Source organism: Callorhinus ursinus, unplaced genomic scaffold, assembly GCF_003265705.2.
Source record: "Callorhinus ursinus isolate GAN/ISIS: 27379988/994484 unplaced genomic scaffold, GSC_fseal_2.0 scaffold25, whole genome shotgun sequence".
In the NCBI taxonomy this organism is placed as follows: Eukaryota; Metazoa; Chordata; class Mammalia; order Carnivora; family Otariidae; genus Callorhinus; species Callorhinus ursinus.
The window spans coordinates 3538204-3552180 of NW_027397087.1; the positions used below are offsets into that span (position 1 = coordinate 3538204).

Below are 13977 nucleotides of genomic sequence, written 5' to 3' on the forward strand. Positions count from 1 at the left end.
CATAAAAAAGAAAACTATAGACCAATATCCCTGATAAATAAATACAAAAATCCTCAACAAAGTATTAGCAAACCACATTCAATGATACATTAAAAGGATCATTCATCAGTATCAAATGGGATTTATTCCAGGGATGCAAGGATGGTTCAATGTTTGCAAATCAATCAATGCAATATGCCACATTAACAAAATAAAAGTCATATCAATAGATGCAGAAAGAGCATTTGACAAAATTCAGTATGCATTCATGATAAAAACTAACAAAGCCGTCTAGAGAGAACATACCTCAATGTAATAAAAGCCATATATGATAAAACCATAGCTAACATCATATTCAATATTAAAAAAGTTTTTTTGCTAAGTTCAGGAACAAGACAAGGATATCCACTCACCACTTTTACTCAACATAGCACTGGAAGTCCTAGCTATAGCAAGCAGACAAAAAACAAAAGGTATCTAAATTGGTAAGGGGTGAAAATGTCATTATTTGCAATTGACATACTATACATAGAAAACCCTAGAGACTCCACCAAAATATTAGTATGAATTTAGTCAATGTGCAGAATACAAGTTAATATTCAAATATCTGTTATATTTCTATACACTAATAAAAAAGTAGCAGAAATAGAAATTAATAATTTCATTTACAGTTAAACCAAAAATAATACAATACCTAGAAATAAACTTAAAGGAGGTGAAAGACTTGTACTCTGAAAACTATGAAACATTGATGAAAGAAATCAAAGATGACACCAAAGGTAAGATACTTCATGCTCATGGATTGGAAGAATATTGTTAAAATGTTCATACTACCCAAAGCAATCTAGAGATTCAGTGCAATTTCTATGAAAATACCAACAATATTTTTCACAGAACTAGAACAAATAATCCTAAAATGTGTATGGAATCACAAAAGACCTTAAATAGCCAAAGATATCTTGAGAAAGAAGACCTAAAATTGGAGGTATCACAGTTCCAGATTTCAAGATATTCTACAAAGCTATTGTAATTAAAATAGTATGGTACTGGCACAAAAATCGACATATCAGTGGAACAGAATAGAGAGGCTAGAAATAAACCCATGCTTATATGGTCAATAATATAGAAGAATAAAAGAATATAGAATGGGGAAAAGACAGTCTTATTTTTTTTTAATAAACAGTATTGGACTGCAACATGCAAAACAAAGATACTGGACCACTTTCTTACACTCTACACAAAAGTAAACTCAAAGTGGATTAAAGTCCTAAATGTAAGGACTGAAATCATAAAAGCACTAGAAGAAAAACATAGGTATTAATCTCTCTGACAGCAGCTGGAACAACATTTTTCTAGGTGTGTCTCCTCAGGCAAAGGAATCCAAAGCAAAAATAAACTATTGGAACTACACCTAAATAAAAATTTTTTGCACAGCAAAGGTATCTGTCCACAAAATGAAAAGGCAGCCTGCTTAATGGGAGAAGATACTTTGAAATGATATATCTGATAGGGGGGTAATATCCAAAATATATAAAAGAAATTACAAAACTCAGTATCAAAAAATAAACTAATTAAAAATTGGGCAGAGGGGGGCACCTGGGTGGCTCAGTCGTTAAGCATCTGCCTTCGGCTCAGGTCATGATCCCGGGGTCCTGGGATCGAGCCCCGCATTGGGCTCCCTGCTCAGTGGGAAGGCTGCTTCTCCCCCTGCTTGTGTTCCTGCTCTCACTGTCTCTCTCTCTCTGTCAAATAAACAAATAAAATCTTAAAAGAACCAGAGGACATATTTAAAAAAAAAAATTGGGCAGAGGAACTGACTAGACATTTTTCTAAATGAGGCATACAGATGGCAACAAACACATGAAAAGTTGCTTAATATCACTAAGTATCAAGAAATGCAAATTAAAATGACAATGAGATATCACCTTACCCCTGTCAGAATAGCTAGTATCAAAAAAAAACAAGAAATAACAAGTGTTGGCCAGGATATGGAAATAAAGGAATCCCATGCTCTGTTAATAATGAAAATTGGTACAGCCATGGAAAGCAGTTTGGAAGTTCCTCAAAAACTTAAAAAATACAAATATTATACAATCCAGTAATTCCACTACTATTTACCCAAGGAGGGTGAAAAGATTAATTGGAAAATATATATGCACTCCCATGTATATAGCAGCATTACTTACCATAGTCAAGATATGGAAGCTAACTAAATGCTTATTGGTAGATGAATAATAACAACATGATACACACACACTGGAATATTAGGCATCCATAAAAAATATGAGATCTTGCCATTTGCAACAACAAAGATGGACCTAGAGGGTATTATGCTAAATGAAATAAGACAGAGAAACACAAATACCATATGATTTCATTTATATGTGGAATCTAAAACAAAGCAAATGAATAAAGGAGAAACAGACTCATAAATACAGAGAACAACCTAGTGATTGCCAGAGGGGAAGAGGGTGTTGGATGGGCAAAACAGGTGAAGGTGAGTAGGAGATACAGGCTTCCACTTGTGAAATGACGAAGTGACAAAGATGAAAGGTACAGAATAGGGAATATTGCCAATGGTATTGTAATAGTGTCATATGGTGACGGATGATAGCTATACTTGTGGTGAGCATAGCATAACAGTTGTCAGATAACATGTTGTACACCTGAAATGAACGCAACATTGTGTGTCAACTAATACTTGAATAAAAGAAAAAAGATGCAAGCAATTCCACTTCACTTACTTTGACTCAATTATGCCTTTAAGGAATTATAATTTTTCCTCTTAATACTTAGACTCTGTACTAATACTAAACAAACTATACTCATATATTCATTTAGCAAACATTATGCATTAATAAATCATTTGATCATCTCCATAGATGTAGAAAAAGCATTTGACAAATTCAACATCTACCTATGATAGAAACTCTTAACAGTGTGGGTACAGAGGAAACATACCTAAACATAATAAAGGCCATATATTATAAGCCCAACATACTCAGTGGTGAAAAGCTGAAAACTTTCTCTGTAAGATCAGAATCAGGACAAGGATGCCTAGTCTGCCACTTTTATTCAACATAGTCCTGGAAGTCACAGCCAAGCAATGAGGCAAGAAAAATAAATTCAAAGTAGAACACGGGAAGTGAAACTGTCACTATTGGCAGATGACATGATATTATATATAGAAAACTTCAAAGATTCCACCAAAAAAACAAAACAAAACAAAACTGTTAGAACTAAACAACAAATTGAGTAAAGTTGCAGGATACAGAATCAAAATACAAAATCTGTTCTATTTCTATACACAGATAATCTAACAAAGAATTTAAGAAAACAATTCCTTTTACAAATGCATAAAAGAAGAATAAGACATCTAGGGATAATTTAACCTATGAGGTGAAAGACCTGTATACTGAAAACTATAAGACATTGATGATAAAAAAATGACAACGAATAAATGGAAAGATATTTTGTGCTCATGGATTGGAAGAGTTAATACTGCTAAAATGTCCATACTGCACTAAACAATCTACAGATTCAGTGCAATAGCTATCAAAATTACAATGGCATATCTCACAGATTTAGAATACACAATCCTAAAATTTGTATGGAATCACAAAATACCCTGAAGAGCCAAAGCAATCTTGAGAAAGAAGAACAGAGCAGGAGGTATCATGTTTCTTTTTTCTCAAACAATAATACAAAGCTATAGTAATCAAAGCAATATGGTATTAACATATAAACAGACACATTCCAGTGGAACAGAATAGAGAGTCCAGAAATAAACCTATGCATGGTCAATTTATGACAAAAGAATCAAGACTATACAATGAGAAAAGGATAGTCTCTTCAATAAATGGTGTTGGGAAAACTGGCCAACCACATGCAAAGGTATAAAACTGGACCAATATCTTTCACCATACCCAAAATTAACCCAAATGCACCAAAGATTTAAAAATAGCTGAAACCATAAGATTCCTAGAATAAAACTAGGTGGTAAGCTTCTTGACATCAGTCTTGGTGATGATTTTTTGAATTTGATGCCCAAAAGAAAAGCAATAAAAAAACTAAACATGTGGGACTACATCAAACTACAAACCTTCTATATAGCAAAGGATACCATTAACAAGACAAAAAGGCAACTTAGGGAATGGGAGAACATATTAGCAAATCATATATCTGATAAGGGGTGAATATCCAAATTGTATAAATACATACAACTCAAAAGCAAAGCAAAAACACCAAACAAACAAACAAAAAAGCCCCCAACCCTATTAAAAAATGGGCAGAGGGTCTCCATAGACATTTTTCAAACGAAGACCTACAGATGGCCAATAGATGCGTGAAAAGATGCTCAATATCATTTATTGGGTAGATGCCAATTAAAAGCACAATGGGATATCTCCTCACCTGTTAGAGTGGCTACTATCATAAAGACAAGAAATAAGTATTGGCAAGGATGTGAAGAAAAGGGAACACTTGTGCACTGTTAGTAAACTGGTACAGCCACTATGGAAAATATCATGAAGGCTCATAAAAAATTAGAAATAGAATTACCACGTGATCCAGCAATTCCACTTATGGATATTTATCCAAAGAAAATGAAAAACACTAACTCCAAAAGATATATGTGCCCTATATTTATTGCAATATTATTTACAATAGGCAAGATATAAAAACAAAGTGTCCATCAATGGATAAACAGATAAAGTAAATATGGTATATACATACAATAGATTATTTAGCCATAGGAGGAAATCTTGTCATTTATGACAACATAGATAGATCTTACGTAAAGTATGTTAAGTGTAACAAACAAAACAAATACCACACTCTTAGGTAACAGAACAGCCTGGGGATTGCCAGAAGCAGGGGGTGTGAGATAGGCAAAATGGATGAAGGAGGTCGATAGATACAAATATGGTGAATAACTTAACACGTACACCTTATGAAAAACATATTACCAAAATGGACACAAAAAGGAATGGAAAAACTGCAGAGTGCTATATTTTTAGAGACCTCAAATACTTAATTTAAAATCTTTCCACAGGAAATTTAAAATCTTTCCACTGGCCCAAATAGCTTCACAGGTAAATTATTCCAAATATCAGAAGAAAAAAAATAGCACCAATCATACACAATGCTTCCAATGGTAGAAGAATAGGAATACTTTCTAATTAATTTTAGGAGAATAGTATAAACCCATGCAACCAAAACCTAATAAGAATATTAAAAAAAACCCAGTATTATGGGCCAAATTTTTTTTTTTAATGCAGACAGAAATATCTTAAGTTATTAGTAAACTTAATCCAGTTCCCTATAGAAAAAAGGATAGCACATCAAGTTGGGCTTATTCTAGGAATACCAGGATGGATTAAAATTCAAAAAATATTAACTAAATTTGCCATGTTAAAATATCACAGGATAAAAAGCTTATGCTTTCAATAGATCCAGAAAAGTATGTGAAGAAAATGTAATGCCCCTTTATGACCTAAATACTCCTATGCATACACTAACCAACTCAGCAAACTAAAGAATCAAGAGAAAATTCTTTAATCAGATAGAAGGCATTTATATATTTTTTTCTTTAAAAAGCACATACTTACTCAGATTGTCAATTTCTTCCTGGTTCAGTCTTGGTAGTTTCTTTTTTTTTTTTCCTCTCCTTTAAATTTTTTATTGTTATGTTAATCACCATACATTACATCATTAGTTTTTGATGTAGTGTTCCATGATTCATTGTTTGTGCCTAACAAGTCTTGGTAGTTTCTAAGTTTTCAGGAAGGCATCCATTTCTTCCAGGTTGCTTAATTTGTTGGCATATAGTTGCTGGTAGTAATTTCTAATAATTGATTCTATTTCCTTGGTGTTAGTCGTGATCTCGCCCCTCACATTCATAATTTTATTAATTTGGATCCTTTCTATTGTCTTTTGGATAAGTTTGGCCAGAGGTTTATCAATCTTATTAATTCTTTCAGAGAACCAGCTTCTAGTTTTGTTGATTTGCTCTACTGTTTTTCTGGTCTCTATTTCATTGATCTCCCCTCTAATCTTTATTTCTTTTCTCCTGCTTGGTTTAGATTTTATTTGCTGTTCTTCCTCCAGTTGCTTTAGGTGTAAGGTTAACTTGTGCATTTGGGATTTTTCTACTTTTTTGAGTGAGGCTTGGCTGGTTATTTATTTCCCCCTTAGGACCTCCTTTGCACTATCCCATAGGTTTTGGACCAATGTGTTTTCGTATTTACCCCAAAGATACAGATGTAGTGAAAAGAAGGGGCACATGCACCCCAATGTTCATAGCAGCAATGTCCACAATAGCCAAACTGTGGAGAGAGCTGAGATACCCTTCAACAGATGAATGGATAAAGAAGATGTGGTTCATCTATATAATGGAATATTACTCAGCCATCAGAAAGGATGAATACCCACATTTGCATCAAAATGGATGGAACCGGAGGGGATTATGCTAAGTGAAATAACTTAAGCCAAGAAAGGCAATTATCATATGGTTTCACTCATGTGGAACATAAGGAATGGCACAGAGGACATTAGGGGAAGGAAGGGAAAACTGAAGAGGGGGATAGAAGAGGGGGAGACAAACCATGAGAGACTATGGACTCCAGGAAACAATCTGAGGGTTTCAGAGGGGAGGTGGTGAGGGGATGGGGTAGCCCGGTGATGAGTATTAAGGAAGGCACGTGTTGCAATGAACACTGGGTGTTATACACAAACAATGAATCATGGAACACTACATCAAAAACTAATGATGTACTGTATGGTGACTAACAACATAATTAAAAAAATAAAGTTCAAAACTAGAGCAATATTTTGCTTCTATGAAGTACTGTACTAGAGGTCCTAGCCAATGCAATGCCAAGAAATAGAAATTAAAGAGATATGGAGGTCACAAATTTCCAGTTATAAGTTCTGCATAATACAATACTGTACTGTATAGTTGAATGTTGCTGAGAAAGTAGATCTAAGTGTTCTCACTACAAAAAAAAGACAGGGTAATTCTGTGAGGTGATGGAAGTGTTAACCCTACTGGTAGTCATTTCGCAACATATAAGGGTATCAAGTTATGTTGTATACCCTGAATTTACACAATGTTATATATTAATTATATCTCAAAGCTGGGGAAAAAAGGTATATGGAAAGGAAACATAAAAATAAAACTATTCAACAGAACACTTATGCTCCAAAAACTCCAAAAAAGAACCCATAAAATCCAATATAATTAATAAGTGAATTTAGCAAAATCCCTGGCTACAAGGTTAATCAACAAATATAAATGAATTGCGTTCTTATACACTCACAACAGACATTTAGAAAATGAAAATTAATACTATTTATAAGTATATAAAATCGAATCCTAGGAATAAATCTCACAAAAAGTATGCAAGTTGTCTGCACTGAAAACTGTACATTACTAACAGAAAATAAGGCTAAAATAAATAGGGGATATAGTGCATTTATAGATTGAGATTATATTTTGGGAAAACGTCTATCCAAATCCTAGAAAAATTTGTGAATATTGATAAACAAATTCTAAAATTTTTATGGAAACAGAAGACCAAGAATAACGAAAACAATCTAAAAGAACATATCTAAAGGATTTACACTAATAGATACAAGACTTGCAAATCTATAGTAATCAGTAAATAGACCAATGGGACAGAAGAGTCTGGAAATAGACCCACAAATACATAAGCACTTGATTGATGAAAGTTACTGCCAGAAAAAAAAAAAAGTTCTAAACCAACGTCAGCAAAATTACCATTGTCTTAACCACTAATGTAGATAATCATTCTGATACTGTTACACCATTTTACAGACTATATATATATATTATTTTAACTCTTTTAAAGGTAAATCTCTTTTCCTAAATATTGAAAAGATGTCCATCTTCTCAAAACTAAAATCAACTTTGGCATGTTTTTCAATTTTCATTTAATAAATTGCCATTTTATCACATTACTTAATTATATGGTAAGTGAGCTTTATTAGCATATTAAAATAACTATAAGGAGATTACAGACCTAATTGACATAATACCTATTTTAATTTCTAGGACATTACAAAATCTTATTCTATAAATGTCTACTTTCACATTTGAACTTCAAAGCGTTAAACTTATTTACCTCCAGGGAATGTCTAAGAGGTCAAATCTTCCTAAATATATGGTTTTCACACATAACACCATCTTGACAACATCTGGACTTCACAGAAACCACAGGGTAAGGAATAATCCTCAAGACCTAAAACAACCACATTCCTATCAGGGTAAAATGATTTTCTAAGAAAAGGCTTGATTTTTCTGTAACTACAACTAATATAAATATATCTAAGCCCTGTTCCTAATGTAGCTATCTGATCTTTGTATACTTTTGGGGGAAGGTCAGGCAAACATTTTCTCTGATGCTTCAAAAACCTGCTTTTACCCAGAGACAAAATGTCAGGGAGAATTTGATAGGCTGACCAAAGAGTCAACCCTTTGATAGCACGTAGAGGTTGCTGAATATCAGTGGAAGTTTAGCAAGTGGAACAGAATTCTTTCCAGTTGATATTTGTAAATAGCATTCTTTTTTATCTTCCTGGTGCTTCACGGTAAAGCTAAATTTGAATGTTCATCAGCCAATAAAACATAGTATAGATTACTATAAGACAGGAACAAGAAAATGAAGCTTGTACAATAAGGAAAAATCAATTATTAAAACATGAAAAATCAATATAATCATGATGTTTAAAAACCCAATCCTATTAAGTAAATCCTACAACAAGTTTGCAATCAGATTTTGTGGGACAATTCTTCTATAAGCAGCTTCCCAATTTTGCGCTGCCTTGACCTACATTGAAGTTACAAGCTTGCACCATAAGGGAAACGTGGGTCACGTCTGCAGGTTTGATGTGAGTTTTAGCATTTCCCCACTGTGGCAGGTAATTCTCTGCTTGCCAAGAAAGTCACTGGAGACATATCAGTGCAAAGGACTGATTCAGCAGATTTGTAGAAACCAAGGGCAGGATTTTCCATTCAAAGTGAATTGGAACTTGATGAAAAGAAGCTCACAAGGCAAACGTTTGAAGATAACTGAACTCAAAACTGACACTGGGCAATGGTTGTCAAGAGGGCCTTTGTGCTGCCGAGCCACACCATACCTGCCAATTCAGTAGGATTTGTGGATTCAGGCAGGAGCCTCAATTTGAGCTCTTGCTCTACCACTTTTTATAGGACCTTAGGTGAGCCATGTTCCCTCTCCAAAATCAAGATAAAACACCTGCCATAATTCTCTTGTGGAATTGTTCTGAGACAAAAAAGATAAAGATATGGAAGTACTTGGTGGCCTCTGGCTTCTTTATAAATACGTGCTCTCTTTGTACATACTTGACAGTACCAGAGTGTGTGGGAACAGATTTTGGGATCAGGGGTGGGGTTGGGGGAGGTGGGAAGAACAGGAGTCAAACAGCTGGGTTTAAGTCCTGATTCAATTACTAAATAATACTCTGGATCAGGCAGCATGGTGCATGCTTAGGATGCAAAGATGAAAAAAAAAAATCACTGGGGCTTCTTTAAGATTAAAATGTGGATTAGAAAATACCCACTAATACCCAGAGCCACTTCACGCAAGAGAATGATACACTTCCAACCTGTTGTGCTGGGCAGAGCTAAGAGGTTTGCTTTAAACAATTAAAAAAAAAATGGATAATAGGTGTACCTTCTATGCAGAAATGTTTAATTTCAGCATGTAAGTTACCTAGCTCTCTTTTTCAATGCTTCTCACATTGTTAAGGATGTAGTCACTCCTCAAAAAAGCCCCAGTGTATAAAAGGGTTGAGCAAGGAATGCATTTTGTTTTAGAGGCCCTGAAGATTTTTTTTTCTGTGCAATAATCAAGCTTAGCTTTCCTGATAAAATAATGAGATGATTTTTTTTTCATAAAGCTACATTTGTTCAATGTAAAGAGCTGGACTTCACTCTGAGTTTATATTCTTCCTACCTTCTTATGCTGTGACAAAATATCCTTTTATGAAATGATTATCATGCTGTTAGAGGTGGAACTCCAAAACATGAAGTTACATGAAATACAATGAGAATGTACCACATGACTGACATGCTTTGGGGAAAAATATTCCTAATAACTGCAAGAGTATGTCTTCAAAAGATTTGCCTATGAAGCCTTATGTTCTAGCACATCAGACTTTCTATGTGAGAACACACATCAAGTTTTGGGTTTCATGTTGGTAACCAAATCATAATAGCTTTTCATGACCTTGGAAATATTATGACTGGTCTCTGAACGTGCCACCGATACAATCTCATATGGATGGATGAAGTTCCTGGAGGAGGTGTGCTAAGTAGCTGCCTTTACCACAGTAGGCATTTCAAGGCCATACTACAATTTATTGTCTCCAGACATTACCCAGGTATGTGAAGTGGTGTGAAAATGGGCCTATGATTCCTGATCTAACACCAAACAGTCTAGGGCTCAAGTCTGTTTGAAAGAAGATTTAGGCCAGAAGACTCAATTTTTAGAAAAATAAAGTAAAATTCTAGGACTGACATCAAAGACGGCCGTGGAATGAATAGTTTTATTTAATGAGTGGACTGGAATGGAGAGAGGGAGTGTGGGGAAGGTTGAAAATTGTCAAACTGGGTAGAAGTTGACATTTGCCAATTCAGACTTACGAAGGCCTCCTTGGAGCCCCACTGTGCCTTTGCACAGCTAATTCCTTGTGTTTTATTTTTCTTTTAGATGCCTTTCCAGTGGAGCTCACAAAAAAAACAAGAAAACAAAACACAACGGTCTCCAACATCCTAAACAACTGTCTCCAAGATCAGAAAGCATCAGAAAAGACCCTAAACAGTTGTGTAATCCCAGAGGAAGGTCTTGTTTAAACGGAGAAGTGCTTGCAGCAGAAACCTTGGAAATTTCAGGGAGTGGAATTTTATTGTCAGAACTTTCAATGAAAGTGCAGCGCAGATCCTGGGAGCATTAAATAAAAATTACCAACAAGCTGCCTTACCTGTGTGCACTCCAGCGAAAGGAAGGGCAAACGTGAGCAAGTCGCGCTTGTACATCAGTCAAAACTCTGACAGCTACCCTGTGAAGTTTGACGAGCTGCCATGTGCTCGACTACCTAAGATACTCTTAACTGAACCATAAAAAGACAAATAAATTAGTAATTGCATCCCTCCTGTCAATGTCCTTTTGCGTGAACTTCTCAAGCTGTTGGTTAACATTGTCTGGAATGATTTATCAATATATTCTTCTCTTTCTTAGGAAAGACAGATGCACTTGATTTTTTTTTTCCAAATTGTTTTTCAAATTGATTTAAGAAAATGATACAGATATTGCCAGTTTCTGGACCTCTCCTTCTATTCCCTGTTCTGCCTCCTCCCATTAGGAAATCAAACCAATAAGATTAACATAATCTTTCTTGGAATTGACTGTTCTTTTTAAATAGATCCCATGATAGACATGTGTAAAAATCAATAACAGGCTCCTCATTTGTCAAAGCTAATGACTAAACTCATTTTGAAGTTCAATAGTGGTTACTGAAGAGTGGTCACACATTATATATCTAATCCTGTAGGTCTCTTCACTTACTCTGCAGAAAAACAGAAAAAGGAAGCTTTGTTGCTTGAGGCACAATATAAAAGCTGGGGTCTCCATTTTATTTGTACATACTCATTTTTCCTCCAAAGTAGGACAATTTCTTGATTGTCCAGGCTAATATGTTAAAGGCAAGAAGATGAAGAATGAATTCTTATAACAATTTCTAATACCTTTTCCTCCCTTACCTTTTTAAAAACCAACTGCATTGTAAGCTCCTTCAATTATATCCTTAACTCCTTGAGGTTATGGACCATGTCTTACATATTTTTAATATCCCCAGAGAGACTAACATAGCGATTGGGTCACAGGTTAGCACAAAATAAAGATTTTGTTGAATTAAACAGAATTAAATTATCCAATATCTTGGTCCATGGCATAGCAATTATCTTAGACCAGACATTCATATCCAGAGTAAAGTACAAAAGAGAGAGTTTTCCAGCAGACTCTTCCTTGATAGATGCCCTGCATCACAGGATGGTTTAAAAGCAGTGTTTGCTGTGGAGGTGTTTTCTACTACCTCCCACAAAACCTTTTCCTGCAACTGCAAAAAGGTGAGAATGGACACGTTTTAATTAAAAAACCCTCCTCCCTTTTAAATGCCCTCTGATTACAGGTGTATGCCAGCAACCGAGCATCCTGAAATCTAGAATAGAGATGTGGCTGAAACACACACATGACATTTTCACCCCCAACTGATTGAGAGCGGATTTTTCAATTATCACTAACAAAGGCAATAGCTTATATCTGCATGATGCTTTATGCTTTCCATAAGCTTCTTCACACACACCATCTCATTTTCCAACCCCAAATCACAACAATAGTTCATTTTCCTAGAAATTCCAAATGGTGGTTCACTGTTGTGTATTCCTCATCTCGCCGGCATGTTGCCGTATTTTGGGCTCCAGGTTGTATATTGTATTGTATGCCCATTGGACACGGCCATCTCATGGAATCAATAGGTCAGACACAATTTGAAACTCCCTAGGTAATGGATTTTAAAAACTGCTTGAGGGTGGGTTGGGGGTGGAGAGACAGGAGGAAAAGGAATCCACAGAAACAATAACTGAAGTGGAGTGATGCATTCATGATGGGAGCCGCAGAACTCCTGTTCTTTATAATAGCTTCTCAGGGGAGAAGCCGCCCTTTTCCAGAAGGAGATGTCCGGGGAATAGCAGAGCCACGGCCATCCCATTCTTTTGATGAACAGAAACCTTATCAGTGCAATTCCTCTTGAGAGTTGCAGGGATAAAGGAAGGAGTTTAAAGACTTTTGAAAAATTTGGGTAGAGAGGGGAGGAAAGCCCAGCACTCGGCCTGTTCATTTGGAATATCTCCTGTGAAGGGGAGGGTATTCTGCCAAATTTAGGACCCTTTCAGAGCTCACAGATACTGACAGCTGATTTAAGCTCAGTGCACGGGTTTATTCTTGTCAGGGGAGAGAGGGAGCAATGAAGTGAAAAGGATGTTGAATGAATTAAATACAAGTATAAAAACAAAAATTCTCGCCTCCAACTGTAAATATCACTGTGTGATCATATTTTCTATTGCAGTGGTGCAATGAGGATGTCAAAGCATCAGTAATTAGATAATAAGTAGCATAAATCATTTTGACTTCAGAATAAGACACAGATACCTTGCAGTTTTTAATTATTTTTAGAAGCCCAAAGTATCACATGGCTTTGTCTGTCTCATCGTTATAAGACTATGAGGTGGGAAAAAAAAAAACAAGGAAGCAGGCGAAACTTAAACTGTCTCACATCATGGCTTGGTGGCATATATTAGGCAAAATAAGCTTTATTTTTTCCTGTTCGTACAATCCTCAAAGCCTTAATTATCTGGTGGCATAGGAGGAACAATCTAAAGCCATTCTATGTCCAATAATAGGCTGTTTCTGTAGTACAAAAAAGTTCAAGTTTGTAATGAAGAACACTGTCACATTACTAACATCTCTCATTTGTGTTTATGTGTGTGTCTGTGTGTACATGTTTTTTTTAATTTTTTTATTGTTATGTTAATCACCATACATTACATCATTAGTTTTTGATGTAGGGTTCCATGATTCATTGTTTGTGCATAACACCCAGTGCTCCATGCAGAATGTGCCCTCTTTAATACCCATCACCAGGCTAACCCATCCCCCTACCCTCCTCCCCTCTAGAACCCTCAGTTTATTTTTCAGAGTCCATCGTCTCTCATGGTTCGTCTCCCCCTCCGACTTACGCCCCTTCATTCTTCCCCTCCTGCTATCTTCTTCTTTTTCTTTTTTCTTAATATATGTTGCATTATTTGTTTCAAAAGTACAAATCTGTGATTCAACATTCTTGCACAATTCACAGCACTCACCGTAGCACATACCCTCCCCAATGTCTATCACCCAACCA

The 13977-nt window shown here is 35.5% G+C and overlaps 1 long non-coding RNA gene across 1 annotated transcript in view; it reads left to right on the forward strand.

The window, feature by feature from the left end:
• LOC141370042 (uncharacterized) overlaps nucleotides 1-10869 on the forward strand; it is a 146369-nt gene extending 135500 nt beyond the window's left edge. The window contains exon 3 of the long non-coding RNA XR_012373734.1: nucleotides 10734-10869. This is a non-coding gene — a long non-coding RNA (uncharacterized lncRNA). The remainder of the gene's footprint in view (nucleotides 1-10733) is intronic.
• The last annotated feature ends 3108 nt before the right edge of the window (nucleotides 10870-13977 follow it).